Raw genomic sequence first — 15,917 nt, 5'->3', positions numbered from 1 at the left:
GCTGCGAGGACCCCTCGCCCCTGTGCCAGCGTCTGCCTGCACCAGTTATCCAGGGCCCCCAAGCTACAGCTGGGGAACGTGAGCTTTTGAAGCATGTTGTTCCAAGGCAGTCATTTAAGATGGGCAAGATTAAAAGGATAATTCATCAGACCTGTCTGGCTGCTTTACGGGGCAGTAACTGGGCCTGGAAGGGTCCACGTCCCATGCTGGCTGCCCGAGTCCAGCCAACCAGCACCAAAAGGCAGCCCAGATGAATCCTGCTTTTCACGCACATTCCCCTCTCACTAATGAGTGCTGGACATCACAACATCTTAATCCTGCAATAAGACAGGACTGAATGTCCACGACAGAGGTTTCTTAGGCCACTGGTGGGATGCAGGATGCGCATCCGGGTGACGACTCCCGGCACAGCGCTCTACCTGCAGCACAGCAGCAGGACTTTCTCCCCTGCCTCCAGAGGCTGCAGTCCTACTAGTAACGACTTAAACCAGTGCATCCTCAAGCTCACTGCAAGGGAAAGAACAAACTACCACTGACAAAACTGAATATTGTAACTCAGGAATAAACCTAGAGCTGTTGAAAGAAACACAGCTCTGCACAGCTTGCTTCAGGAGTTGCAAGTACTGTGGTTTTTCAAGTGTTGGTAACGTCTCCTCGCGTCTGGTGACATCCATTTTAGCAGAGAAGTTTTGGTTTGTGAAATCAGCAGCAAGCGTGTAGGTTCTATTATGGTTAAAAAAAAAGGTGGAGTGTCAGAAGTAGTACAGCCTCGTCCCTTATGTCATGGACAGGAAGGAGCTTTAACCACTCAGCCGTCTCAAAACTGGGCTGTGGTCACTCTGCCCTCTAACAGGATAAAACAAGGAAATAAAAAATTAAAATGCTTCTGAAAGTCTGTCTGTGGTCTGGGAAGAAGTGAAGCCATCATTATTGATGTGAAAAGCCAAAGGCAGCAAGGACAGTCCATCTTCTCCAGCGCTGCAAACAGGCAAAGAAGAGGCAGCTCAATACCTTTTAACGGGAAAAAGAAATTGTGGAAAAGTTAAAGCACCAGATTTACTGAGTGCCTGCATTAAGCGCTACTGAGGCATCCACTGCCTCACCTGATGTCCTTGGGATGGCACCATCCTAACCCCACTTGTATTTTCAATAATCTGCTGCCAGGGACCACTGACACCAGTTTGTACCTGCTGATCAGCAGGGAACAGCAGCCTCGGTTTGCCAAAACTGGAAGCAGACGGGCACCCATCTAACCCTCAAATGTCAGCACAACCTGATATATACAGAATAACGAAAACTTGTCAGTGGTTGAGGAATAAGAGATTTCCAGAAGAGATTTCTGGAAGACAAAAGTACCAGAGTCTGGACAAAGTCACTGGGCATCCTCTGAAGGAGTTCTATTCTGTCCCAACTACATTCAGGAGCACCAGGAGCAGAGGGAGGCAAAGTCATGTTGCTCCACACCAGGCAAATCAAGGCATCTTGCTCAGCAAATTGAAAACTACCTATCCAGGCTCAAAAAAGGTCAAATATGATTAAATCCTACCAACTGATCCACTGCACCTTCATAGTATTTTAGGCTATTCTCCCAGATACCTGTAAGGAAAAAAAAAAAGGTGCCTCTCTCCATTCCAGCAATGGAAGCGTAAATCTGTTTGTTGTATTTCCATGCAACTGGAGGCCACACTCGCAGCGCAAGGCACACCTACCGAACAGACACTGAAATCTGCTGTTCAGAAAGAACACAAGCTCCAATACTAAGTTTCTCCCTTGGAAATCCTTGTTTTCCTTACAAATACAAAAATCTCATCTGACATTGTGATATAGATGTTCTCCATATTATGGCTTGTGTAATATCCTGATAAAGTTGGAGAGCAAAAGGGGAAAGGAACTTGGTTGTTAACACAAGTGTTATTTCCACCGAGAAATCCATCACAGAAAGTTACTTCTGTAAACTAGAACCTCCCTGAAAGATACTAATGGGCTTTGTGTGGTTATTAAACAAAAGAAAAAGTAGAAGCAGCCTCAGCTTTAGGGCCCCTCCCAAGTACCTGCAGAAAACCCATCTATTTGGCCATACAAGCTTTGATCAGGGAACAACGTTTCCCCAAAGGTTCTGGTGAATTTCAGGATGGCATCCACCATAAACACTAAGCTTAAACGAATCTGCACCAAACTGACCCTTGAGCCCGAGTGTAAGCTTTACACAAGCGGCACCAGCTTGTCTCTACAGTCCATTATTAAGTTGCCTTCGTCTTAAAGAACAGGTTCCTTCCTGTGCTATGAGATGTCTTCCAGAGCATGAATTATTTCTACATACCTGAATTTGTAAAAGCGATGAGTTTTGATCAGGGACTTTCACTTTGATTTTTTTACATCTTTTTAGGATTTATAGAGGGACCATAGCAGCAGCGTAGTGCGGTAACATTTGAAATTGTATCTACAGTCAGTAGAGAGCGCTGCTACCTTCCTGTCTTTTAAATAAAAACGTATCTTGGCTTGTGTTTTACTGAAACTGAAAAAAAAGAACAAAATACTCAATATTGTAGCATGTGGCAAAATCAAAATATCACATGTGAAAAATAGCCCAAACCTCCCATTTTTTAATTTAAAATACTCTTGGTTTCAAAATTACTCCGTGCAAATTTTCTAGAATAACTTTTTGAAAATTCCATTCCACAAAGGTTTGAGGGTCTTTATTTAAATCTATTAAAACACTGGGTTTCTCTGTAAAATCAGATTTCCAACGCAGCTCTAAGCGATACACATGGCTCAACTACTTTTTTTTTTTTTTAAATTAGCTGCACGTAACCTACGCTAAATGCTCCTTTAAGGAGTAAATACCTCCTGTGTGCTGGGAGTTGTCTGTCTCTGCTGCTTGCCTTCTGAGTCACTGTATGTATTTATTATTTCCTTACGGAATGTCTATTTTGCTGATGTGATAAAAAAACTTTCCAGAAAATCTGAATAAATCATTTCAGTCCCTACTGCAGGCTCCTGTGTGCTCCTCACCCCATGACCCACCAGTTACTCCCCCCAGAAATAATTCAGCGGATCCTACCAAGGATGTATGACCTGGCACGGCAACACCTCCATTCATAGTATCTTCTGCAAACTGTTTCACCTCAGTTCAGGTTTACTTTATAGATTATTTATGCAGCGTTCAACTGCACCTGCAACTTTGTTGGGCACCCAGGATTTATGTTCAGATCACCACCAGCACCACGCAGAGCGAAGCAGGCACCCGGCAGAGCGCGCTAGTCCTCACCCAAGCACACAGCACCATGCAGAGACACCTCCTTACGGACTCATTAGCTTGGATCTCGACCAGCCGGGGTGATTCTGCACCGGCTTGCATCTCACTGGATTCACCATTCTCCGTTTGCAAGCCCCTAGGTTCTCAGTGTAGGGAGGAAGCCGAAACATCCCACAGTTAAGATGCTCCAAAATCCCTGTCATGAGTCAGCTCGTCTTGTGCAAGCGCGAAAATCCTGGTGCCCGGGTGTGCCGCATACACTTACCGTTCCTAGAAGTTATGAACCTCATTTAGGCTACGCAAACGAAATCCCCTGCGGTCAACAGCAAGAGACAGGCGCCTTTACAATCTCATGTATCTTAGGAGCAGATTAATTATCTTCTGAAGTCTCTCACTGACGGGCTCGGACTGGGTGCTAAGATTTTTAATTGTTTGAGTCAGTAAGGTGAAAACCACTCTGAATTAGAAGTTTGAGCAGAGATACTTATTTTTAGAATAATGAGTCTTCAAACTCTGTAAGACCAGATTTTGGCTTTGGTTTTGAGACATGGACTACCCAAACCACAGCTCGACACAGACAAGAATGAACGATAGGGCTGAAGCATTACACCCAACCCAAAACTTGCTGCTTCACTTACCTGGCCGTCTCACCTCAGAGATCTTCTACACACTGTCCTTCCTTGAGCAGAACCACAACCACATGGGTATTTGGCCATTCTCCTCGTTTCCCTTTCAATATTCCTGAAGTCTTCAATCATCTGCAAAGATGATTTAGCACCACGTTCTGGTGCTAAAGTATTAGTAACAGCAGCATCATGACCCCCACCTTCAGAATACTGTCTTGTCTCGAGACATCTTAACTCCATCTTGCTGTCTTTTTGTCTGCCCTCCAAACGCAAAATCCTAGTTGCTTGCTTTGACAGGCTGCAATCATTGGAGACAGACAGAACAAACGCTCTTTGCACTGACAGCCTGGCAGACATCCGCTGCTCATCTCACAGCTCCAGTCAGGCTAAATTCCTCACGATTCTCCTCCTAATGTCAACAAAACGCCAGTCCTGACCTTTAATTGTTAGCTTCCTCTGCTCATATATTGGCAATTCCTCCTGAGAGGATTCCCGCATCCAGTCATCTGGTATTCAGATTAGCTGGTCTTCAAGATCATGCCTTCATCCAACCCGAGCACCAATTTGCATTTCCTGTACATGAAGTCTTAAGTAGGAAATAAAACATTCATACGTATCCTTTGCAAGTACAATTACTCACTTGCTCTCAACTGGAGTTACAAAAGCACAAATCTCTCTTTGTACTCATTCACACCCTCGCTTTTTCAACCAGGTGCAAAAAAGTACAATCAAGGAACTAGTAAGAATGTTCGTCCACCTATGGACTGGAATAATTTCACGTTCTGAATCTGCACCGTAGAACCTCCCTTTCCCCCTTCACCTCATGACCTAGCAAAAGCAGCAGCTCAGGGCGCAGGAGCCAAGGCAGGCCTCGTGGCTGTGACACGGCAGGGCATCGGACGACAGATGCAGCCGGCCGAGTCACGCTGCTCAGGGTTGAACACCAGGAGCTCCTCAAGCAGCTGTACCGGGGCACTCTCAGTCTGCCAGCTCCTGCCTCAACAGCACCAGACCAGATGTACAGAGAAAGGCGTGAAACCCCCATGAACAGGCAGACACGAAACAACAACCTCCCCTCTTCCTTCCCCCATCCCTTCCTCAAAGCATCCGAACACACAGCTCTTTACGTAAGGCCCAACAGAAGAGGTGCTCTCCCAGGACACTCTTTTCTCACCTCCCGATATGTAAGCAGAAGCTCCGGGCTGCTGACTGCTTCTCTTTAGCACATCCCCACAGGGAATGTCCAGTGCACCAGTGAGATCAACGCGACTGAGCGGCAGCGCGCTGCTCCCCATCTCCGGAGGCAGCTACTGAAAATAATACCTTACGGGAGAGGCCGAAGGTGCCTTTGCTCCCCCCGCCTACAGAAGACGGAGGCTGGGAACGGGACGAACACAGGCACCAGAGCTGTATGCGCTGGCTTAGCAGTCTGGGGATAACTTCCTCAGCTGCGTGTTATTCTAATTACCAACCCCTACCTGAACTAAAAGATTAAGTTCAAAGTACTAATGAGGTTGTAACAATTAACCCACACCCCAACTCTGGAAGGTAGGAAAAAAATCAGATTGTAATATCTAACATGTCAGAAACAGAGGAAATGAGAAGAATCCAAGTGGCTTGGCCTGTACTACATAAGGAGACCCTGGTAGCAAATGTAAAATTAAGGTAAGAGCCTCTGACATTACTTTGCTATTCAAACTCACAGGTGAAAGAGCACGACCGCCCTGTAAAGCCCAGACTCAAAACCAAAGTATATGCTTTAGCTGACCCCTGCTTACAGCTCTCAGATGTCACTGACTTAAACATATAACCTCCTTATTGACCAAAACTTCTCCAGAATGGAATTAAAGTGAAGTAAAAAAAACCAAAAACCAAACCACAACAGAACTAGTCTATGAACATGTAGAATTACTCAAAACGCACAAAAGTGCTCAACATTTCAGTTATGCAAGCTCGTAAGTTCTACCGCTTTCTAACTTACAAGTGGTATCTTCGTATTTCTTAATTCAAAGAATTTGAAGATTATTTCTTCATTTGCATGGATTCTCGTTTTAATAAAAATGTTAAATGCCCCCACCCCCCCACCCCAAAATCTTATGCTCTACAGTCTTGGCTTTCAGAACTACAGCATCAACTTCTGGAAGCTGAGCAAGGGGCCTAATAAAACGGAAGCGAAGTTCATAGAGGCAGCCTTATTTTACGAAAACATGTAAAAGTGAGACAATCTCCTTAAGAAACAGTGCAATCCAAAGAATAAACCTTGGCTCTGTTTGACGTTCTGGATTTTCTGAGTTTCTATATGCTCTTGCTAGCGTAACAAGGTGCAGCCCAGCGAGGAATTAGAGAGGCATAGCATTTATGCTTCTGCAGAAAACACTTTTATTTGAAAAACAGCAGAGATACAAAGGCGCCTGGAATGCCCTGACAGCTGGATTTACGACTACCACTCACCATCATTATACAAAGAGATTAACTGTGACAGCCATCAGACTTAAAGTAATCAAATAGCAATAATGTGTTTTATCTAGGGTCACAGCAAGGGGAGGGGGAAAAACACCACCAGCAACAAAACGGGAAGTCATAAGAGGACCACAGCACCTTCAAACCCACCAAGAACGCACACCGCTGATGGTGCGATGGCCACGTGATTGCAGCTACTCTGAGCCGGGCTGGGGTTGGCGACAAGAAACTCCAGCAGTCTCGTAACAACACCCTACTCTGTAACGAAGAATCCAGGCTGAGGCACCTCTGCCGACCCAGCTATGGCGACGAGTCATGGGCAGAGAACAAAACGCCTCTGGTGAGCAGGTCTTGGGCTGTACAGGGCTGTACGACCGAGCGCCTGCCAGCCCCAGCAGCCCCACGCAGCAAGTCGCGTGTTTAGCTAAGCAAGCCTCTGCATTCCTCACCAGATACAGCCTCCAGCTGGTTTTAATCTGCAGCTCAATTAGGAATACCTGCTTGAACCAGGTATTACAAAGATAATTCGGAGAATGATATTAATTCAACAACAGGCACCTCAACTCCTTGGCTGGCTCTGGACAGCAGACAGCAGTGCCCGTTACCACTGCAATGCCATCACTAACTTCACTTCAGAGAGGTGTTAAACTGCCTGAAGTTGAAATTTTGGCACTTCAATAGGTTTCTGTGCACGCAGAACTCATTTCACTGCATCCTCAACCTACACACCTTCACTTCCTCTCGAGCCCCAGCCCCAGCCCAAAACCACCTCAGCTGGTTCACTGACAGGGTAAGAAAAGCAGGACGGTTCAGTTCAAAACGAACAGGACGTCAAAAGGCTTGGGCCTTTCTAGCTATTGCCTCGTAAGCGAGAAGAGCTCGATGGCACTGTCACGTGCTGCACCTGGGAACAGGACATCCAAAAAGCTCCTCTGCGAGGGCTGACGCCAGCCTGTTCAGAAGAGACACATTACCAGCGCGCCACTCCGACGCTCCCATGTAACCCACGCGACAAACCCCACCAGTCAGATGCATCGAGATTTCCCAGTTCTCATCAACAGCCTTCCACTAGATTTTCATAAAAGAACACGTGACGAGGTGGACAGCAGACTGCCGAATCCTGTCCCAGAACGATTTCCTCGTTCCCAGCCTCGTGCATGTCCCAGCCACAGGACAGACACGGCAGGGGTGAACTGACCCCCTCACGCTACCATCTTCTGAGAGCTTCAGTCCTGTGCCACAAGATGCCACGACTGAGCCCGCCGGACTCATCACATGGACTCTCCCACTCCTACAGGTCCCCGAACAATTTACACCCAAAGCTTCCCCTTCACAGAAGTGCCCCACATCCACGTTATCGCCGGCCGTAGTTCCATGCACCCCGGTCCCAAATGGGCACGTCCGTGCCCTCCTCTTCATCACGTCAGAGCCTTGCCCTGTGCAAGAACACTTATACTTCTCATGCCTCTCCAGAATCTCTCCTCATACTCAAGAAACACTGGAGAGGGGTGGGGGAGGGGGAAGTTAGGGAAGAGCTACAGCATCTCTCGGCAATTTGCACCTGAGGATTTCGTAGCACATAAGGGATATTTCAACATAAGTAAATGCTAAAAATGCATCCCAAAGAGCTGAGAAATTCAATGGTGTCCCCGCAGCTGAAATTCTCCTGTTTAACCTTCCCTGCCGCTGTTCTTCTTTAAAGCGACTCCCACCTTACATTTCCTGTATTTGTGATTACCTGAGTTTATTTAGTGTTATGCAACACCATATCAAAAGCTTTACAAGAGTCCAGGCAATGGGAGTTACTCCATTTTATATATTTGTGAAATTTATTTATTTATAAAGAACTTCTCAAAGAAACCCACCCAGCTAATGAGTGTGATAAAATTTGTGACAATCTCTGACAAAATGGCTTTGAAGTATTTCATTTACCTCTGGATCTTTAAACCTGTTATTCAAAATTTGAAGTATACAGCTTTAGAATAGGCTACACCTTGGTGGGCTCAAGCCTCCTCAGCGCACAGCCCCTCGGAAGAGGCTTCATTCCCTAGGTTTAGCGCTTTGCAGGGACAAATGCCCTGTCTATTGAAACATATTGTGTACCGCAGCCATCAGATTAATGGGTTTGTACGTGCCCGTGCCACATTCCCCTAATTTGCCTGTTATTTGCCATTTTCCTCTCATAAGATACCACCAGGACTGACAAGTTAATACATTTACTACCGCAACTCCAGCGCTCACGATGCACTCACACATTAGAACACGTTAGTGTCTCTGGTCTGCACCCACTAGCACAGTTGCTTGCTCTCGTCACCCACCCTTCTTCTGCCAAGTACACCACACTCTCACCTTGGCTGCAAACGAGGCCTCTATCCCACCTCACGGCATCGTGAACAACTCCTTCACTCCCTGATCTTTTACACTGATTCTGTTGCTCACCGGTCTTCCCCCACCTCCATTTTGCACTTGAAGCAACTCCAACTGTCCTGCAGGTCCGTGCAGTCCACCTCATAGCCTAGCTGGTTTCCCTGAGTAGTTAGTTCCTCTGGTTCCATCACCCAGCTGACACCCAGCACCCAAAGCATGGTCAAGTGCACCTTTTGACGCAGGGCCACTGTAGCAGCCCCAAGCTCAGCTGTTTGATCCCACCCTGTAACTACCCTTCGGCGGTGCTGGTACACACATCCCCGTGAGACTGCACGGAAAACAGATCCAAGAACTGACCCAGGGCTAATGTAACCATGGGTGAGGCTTATCTTTCATTTAAATAAGTCCTACCAACAGTTTTATCAGGACAAGTAAGATGATGGTGGAGGGTTGGTACAAGATCCTGGAGACTGGAGCATTTATAGTGACACCATCACCTGAAACCATACCTACGACTCACCTTTGGGGTCTTATTTATGTCTACAATGACATTTGATTATTGTTATTGGGAGTTCTTTTTAGGACCTGAATATCTAAAATTCTCTCACAATACAAAAACATTTCTGAAGCCATATCACATCATTTTAATAACCTAACAAGCTTTCACTCAGATCTGAGCGCCGACAGCATGAAATGGCAGCGTTGTAAGGAGTTTCTCCTTCAGTGAGCTCCAGTAAGGACAAGGAGATGGACAGGTCTCAGCCCAGCAGCAGCACCAGCCAGCAGGGGAGACGATCCCACCTAGCACGTGTACTACCAGACTAAAACATTTCCGAGCAGAAACGTTTCACCTTTGCTCATGTTAGGGTGTCAGACCTCTTCTCCTCCTTTATCTTGCGTGACAAAAAGTTTGCTTAGGATTAGATGATGCCCACCTTCTTCCCTGAGTCCGCTGTCCATCCAAAGGAGTGCCCGCCTCGCCCCAGCACAGAGCGCCGCAACGCCCCTGCACGGAGAGACCTCCCTCTCCCTGCGTTTAATACCCAGCAGCTACGAGACTGTCACTGGGCTGTTCTTTGCAGAAGGAGCCTTTCACAAATCACATCAGCCCACCTTAATCTCACCAATTAAACAAAATGTCTGTCCTTTTCCCTTTTCTTTCTTGGGTGTGACCAGCTTCCTTTATTCCCTCACCCAAACCTAGAACGCATGCTGACAAAGGAACTGGGAAACCAGATTCCGCGCAGTGGATGTCAGAGCTGTTCCTCTGCAAGGTCCGTATTTGTGATAGGAACTTGGAGAGGACCAATTCAGGGCAAACATTCCTTCATCAAGGCCACCGGCGTCCAACAGCACACGAGGCTCAAAGCTGCCCAGCTGAGCATGCAGCACGCTGAGACAGGGAGGAAAGCACAAAGCTGCAAAACAAGCTCCATCTTGCGCTGCATCTCTTGCACTGCCTTTGGGAATTACTGTGTTCAAGTGACCTAAGATACAAATCACGACAGCCAAAACACTCCCCAGGAACAACCACACGCTGGAGACACGGCTGCCCAGGAAGGAGACAACTGGTGCAAGTCCTTATAACCCAGCTGCCTGACTGAACAAGGCAGAGACATCAAAGCGTGTTGTACCTCACATCTTAACTTTGCCTCGTTCAGAAAAGAAGCACTTAAGACACTTGGGCAAGGCTTCAATATGTTTTATCTAAGCTAGCACAAGCAGCCAGGACGTGCATCCTGGAATCCAGGGATAGGGATGGGGGGAGCAGGGCCCGGCGGTGCACCCCGGGCAATTGCGCTGTGCGCCACGGCATACGCAGTCAGTCACTGCCATTTCACTAGAATCACAATCCTTCTTGAAGCTGAATTGTCTTCCTTCCTCCATTCCTGCAGTAAGAAAGGATTAAAATATTAAGGCCCATGAAATATGGTAAAAACAGCAAGGGGGGGGGGGAAATGTATTAAAGGTGGCTTAAAACAATATGAAAATAATTTCAGAAGTTGCCGACTCCCAGAGAAGTGACAGCATTTTGTCTCACAGGGAGAAATGAACAGGAGGTGCTCCCTGAAAAGCAGTGATACTCTGTGTTACAGGACCACTGTGGAGAGATGTTAAGATACAATACATAGATGTGGCCGTTCTCTAGAGTTATTTCAAAAGGAAGTTTAGAAAAATTTGGAGGTTTTTACCCAGCTGAAGATTAATTTTCTAAAACTTCCATAGCTTTACTGGACTAACGATACCTTGTAACTCTAAAGTTTTATATAAACTTGGATTTTTAAAGCTATACATCTTTATATTAATTACTTTATAGTGTGTAGGCACGTGAAATAGTGTCCATGTGCATATACAGCAGATGCACAACGCTAATACCTACAATTAACAGATACATAAACGCAGTCTAAACAAACCGCGAATACAGTCTACATACATTTTAATACACACATACAGGTATTACATGTGTGTATAGACATAAATGTATATGCACACTGCATCTCTTGAAAAATGCAAAACAGAGGAACAACTCTGAGACAGAAAGGTGAAGTAGGATACATGGTCACAAAAGTGTTTCACCTCAGATTTTGCAAGTCTGTTTGACTGAGCCAAGCCCAGTTGTGCCACAACTCCAGAGGAGCACAAGCTTACTTACCATCGCCGTTCGTAGGCTGCAATATAGCCCTGAAATCCTGAACGCGCGAGTGCACCTTCCTTCCATGATACCTGAGCTGGAGCCTACTGAGGTCTACGAGAAGGCAGCAGCTCAGCACTGTTTATACTGACTCAACACTGCTCCTAAGCCAAACAATTTCTGCTTTGCTCTCCTTTACGCTCGCTCTCTGTAGCACGCACGGTCTGGACTTGGGGGCAGAATCTGTTCCAACACATTCAAACAGAATTTCAGTTAAAGTAAGTTTAAGAGGACCACTGATATCTACTCAAAGAACACAGGAAGGTCCAAACTCATTTTTATTAAACTCATTCAAGCTCCCTGTAAGTTCTAGTTTAAGTTGAGAACATGTGCTTTAATAAGCGCTCCAGCTACAGCTCTGCAGAAAGAAGTCAACCCATTTTGAAAAGTTCAACATTTAAAGCGTTACATGCTATACTTTGAATTCAAACAAATAAAATCTGTATTTTAACTGTGACAAATTTTATTCAAATTAATTTTGTGGCAAAGAAGAAAATATCTGCCAATGAGATGTTAGTAGAAGTTATCTTCTGACAAACTAGGTTCAGATTCCCATTTCGATAAATTCACTGCTTCTATACATAATACTTCAAAAAAGAAATTATGTCACAGTGCAAAGTGTAAAATATCACTATTTATTCACCTTCATTCAACTGCACTGGGAACGCACACATAAAAGAAGTCACCCGAAACGTCCCACTTTTCTTTCCAATCTCCTGCTGCCAGCAAGTGGTGCAAGCAGGAGACAGCTGAAGGAAACGGAGGGTCGCTTCAAAAATCAAGCAGCAAAAGGAGAGGAGATGTAATGGGAGTAGGCAGGGCCCCTCTGACACCCAACTACTGTGCATGCTGGGGAAGCACGAGGGGAATGAAGGGATGGTGGGATGGTGCCAGGCGTACCGTGCTTTCCTTAAATAGCTTCTCCTACTGCCACTGCTGGAGACCAAATCCTGACCTACGCACACCATTAACACGACCCAGGAGGACATGCCTTATACTAGTATTTTTTCACGTTTTTTTTTTTTTTTAAGGTAGGAGATACAGAGAAAAATATAAGACAGGATGAAAATTTTTCCACTGTTTCCTGACGTACCAGCGAGATGGAAATCAGTGCAGTTTGACTCCTCTTTTCCCTTCCCCTGGCACTCTGGACATGAAGGGGGTGAAACAACAGTAGACTATCCCAGCAGTCCTCATGGCAGAGCAAGTGGGGGAAGAATCTAAAGCCAGGGAGTTTATAGGGAATTCTGCAAAAACAGAACCTCCACCTGGGGGTTAATGGGTCTACAGGAAGCTTTTTGTTTTGCTTTCAAAAAACCAGCCAATTCCGAGCAGGGCCCATACTTCACATGGCCGTATTTTGTTATTAAGCTTTTTGGTGGTTACTATACATTTTCTCTCATAATTTTTCAGAGAAGAAAAAGCTGGAAAATACGATGGTGGGAAGAATGAACCTGCACAAAGTGAACCACACAGGGCTAGCATGTGGCGGGGGTAGGAATGGAGAAGTCGCCCCAGCTCCATCCAAAGAAAAACCCAGGAAAGGTTTAAAATCCTGCGCTGGTGCTTAAGCATTCCCGATTACAACAGATGCTGCATATTCAACAACCAGTTGTTATACTGGTAGTAACAGAAAAGACTCGTTTCTGCTCTTTACCAATTTAGCACAAAGTGTAATTCCAACCTGGTGCACAGTGCTGGGCTGAGCAATTTCCATAACAAGGGAAAAATAACTGGAAAACTGATTTTCCACTGCATCAAGACGCCTGAGCCGACACAGCATGGCTATCCCTCCCATTAACCCGTGCGACACTTTTTCTCTTATTTCACATCCCTTTTCACAGGTAAGTCATTAAGATAACAGAGAAATCAGAGCCAATGCCCCAAAGGTACGATAATTAGCCCAGCTCTGAAAGAGATGGGTAATTTTTGCGACTACAGAATGCAGCAGCAAGGCACCTGCTCAAACGCCGCTGGAGCTGACTTCAATTTATCAAAACTTTAGAAATCTGTGTTGCTGAAAGAGGGAGTAACACTCGAATACCGTCTGTTCAGAGCCAACAGCAGCATCCAGGTTCCTTCTGGCCAAAGGCACACGGTTTCTGAGCATTCCTTAAAAAGGTCACTTACACAACCTCCGCCACGGCTGTCGCGTCAGGGTGCCTATCCTGCCTCGGAGCTGCAAGTGCCCAAGAGGAACCAGAGTGCCCTGCCTGACCTGAATATGGACTATTTCTCGTTCTCAAGAGCTCTCTTGAAAAGTTTCAATACACATTTCTGAGTAGTAGTGTAGCTGGGCTTTGGTTTTGGTTTAATTGGGATGAAGACTGTAAGATGGAGAGAACAACTTTTTTCCCTGAAAAATAAAAAGGAAATTGTGTGCCTTCTTTTAATTCCATCTTTCTAATATGACTACAAGTAACAAAATCTTTAGTGGAGCAAGCTTGATTAGCCTATTCATGAACACAGTTCAGATTCTTCTGAAACAAATGTCAAATTCCAAATTGCACAATAATAATCCAATTCCTGCAGGAAAAAAAAAGACAAAAGTATGAACAATTACATAAAAGTCTAATTCTATTTCGAAGCACATCACCTTTCATCACGGACCATTTAAAAACATCATGAGTATGTTCCAAACATGTACTCAACAAAAACTGTAATGAACATGTGGCAAAAGTACAAAACTCCAAAACTCCTTTGCGCTACTGACAGATCACTTCATTTAAGGATTAACACTAGCGTAAAAGATCTAGGTGTTGCTTCATTTGATTTGGAAAATACCGTGTAGAAAACAATGCTCATAATTCCATCCACAATAGTCTACAAAGCTGCTGCTTCATTCAACAAATTTTTGAACTGTTTCAATATGAAGATTCCAATTTCTCAAATTGTTCAAAAATCATTGCAGAAAATTTCCAAGCACTTGAACTGAAGCACAAGCAAAGTATGAACTTGGTACACTTTTGCAGATATTTCTAAAATATGTTAATTTACATAAGTAGTTTCAAAATAACACAATGGGATTCAACTTCATTTTAGACATTTGGAAAGCAGTGTCATACTTTATTTAAAATAAACCCATGTAAAAACAAAGTTTAAATGAAAATGGTACCTGAAAAATAAATTATTTGATATAAAACAAATCAATAACTTAAAAACACACTAAATATACAAAATGTTTAACCATATACTGTACAGTATGGAAAACAATTGATAAAGCCTTCTGTCCCACAAACAGATTAATTTATAAACAAAAGATTACATAAGTTAAGGGAAATTAAATCAATAAAAAGACTAGAAGTACAGTATTATTCAAAATTACTGGTCAAATAAAGTTTTATCCCCGCTTATGTTTCCAATGTCTCAAGCCATTTTCTTCTCAATGACCAAGTGAAAAAGTTCAGCCGTACCACTGAAAAGTTGCTCAAAAATGTTTAAAAACAATAGTATGAGAAAAAAGATTCTAAACCATGAACACAGTAGCAATTTTTGCAGGTTTCAGGTGGCAGTTCTGCTGTTACTGATTTTCCATCACTATCAATGAAAAGAATGTAAGTGCTGAAAATTCCACTCAACAGAAAAATATTTCTAGTTCAACCTTTTCAAATATTTTACCAAGTGTGATATATAACAAATAACCGCAGCAAGACTGACAGAAACAATGACAGGATTCAAAGTCAAATCCACTCACTGGGTGTTGTGTTTTGCTTTAGATATCATAAAGGCTTTGAATGGTTTTTAAATCATGCAGAAGGAGAAAGCGACACTTAAAAGTTTCATTTAGTTTTACTACATAAGACTACTACAAAAAAAGGCAATCACAAAAATTCGGCTGTACCTGATGTATCTAAGAATAGCTACTTTTAGAAATTAACTTCAATTTCCATTTCTGCCAGCTCTGTCATGGAGAAGTCGCTCAGTCACAGGTACCCCCTCTTAGCGGCAAGAGGGAGGTGATCATGACCCTTCTTACGAACTCCATGTTTTAAACATTAATCAGTAGAAAATCAATGAGGTATAAATAACATAGAAAATAAACACTATCCTGTTGATCTTCATACGTATCAGTTCTATTGTGATCAGCATCCAACACTGAAGTGCAGAGCTACGTCAGAGGAACTTGCCTACGCCACAAAGACTCTTCTGCTTCCAAATAACGGAGGTTAAAGTACCCAGGGTGACAAATGCAGTTCTTGGGGAAGAAAAAAAAAAGGAACCCAACCAAGTGCAGCTCCACGGAGGGAGCTCAAAGGGAGTTGTGTTTTCTTATGCTAAATGGGAATTTGGTCCCTTCACCCTAAAGGTATCCTTAGGAGCCTAGAAGCAGAAACGCTACAATAAGGTGCTTCACTGACAGTGTTAAAAAGGACAAATTTCCTCATTATGGAAGTCAAAAATACGGTAACCTCGACAGAGGTAGCATTAGGGCAAACGGCTCTGTGTTTGACTTGTGTGGCTGAACCATGAGATCACCGTCAACAGCTCACAAAAAGCTGTATGTTAAAAAGCCTCC

The sequence above is a fragment of the Phalacrocorax aristotelis genome, chromosome W (assembly GCF_949628215.1).
Source record: "Phalacrocorax aristotelis chromosome W, bGulAri2.1, whole genome shotgun sequence".
NCBI classification, from domain to species: Eukaryota; Metazoa; Chordata; class Aves; order Suliformes; family Phalacrocoracidae; genus Phalacrocorax; species Phalacrocorax aristotelis.
Note: the sequence above shows the minus strand (reverse complement) of the source record.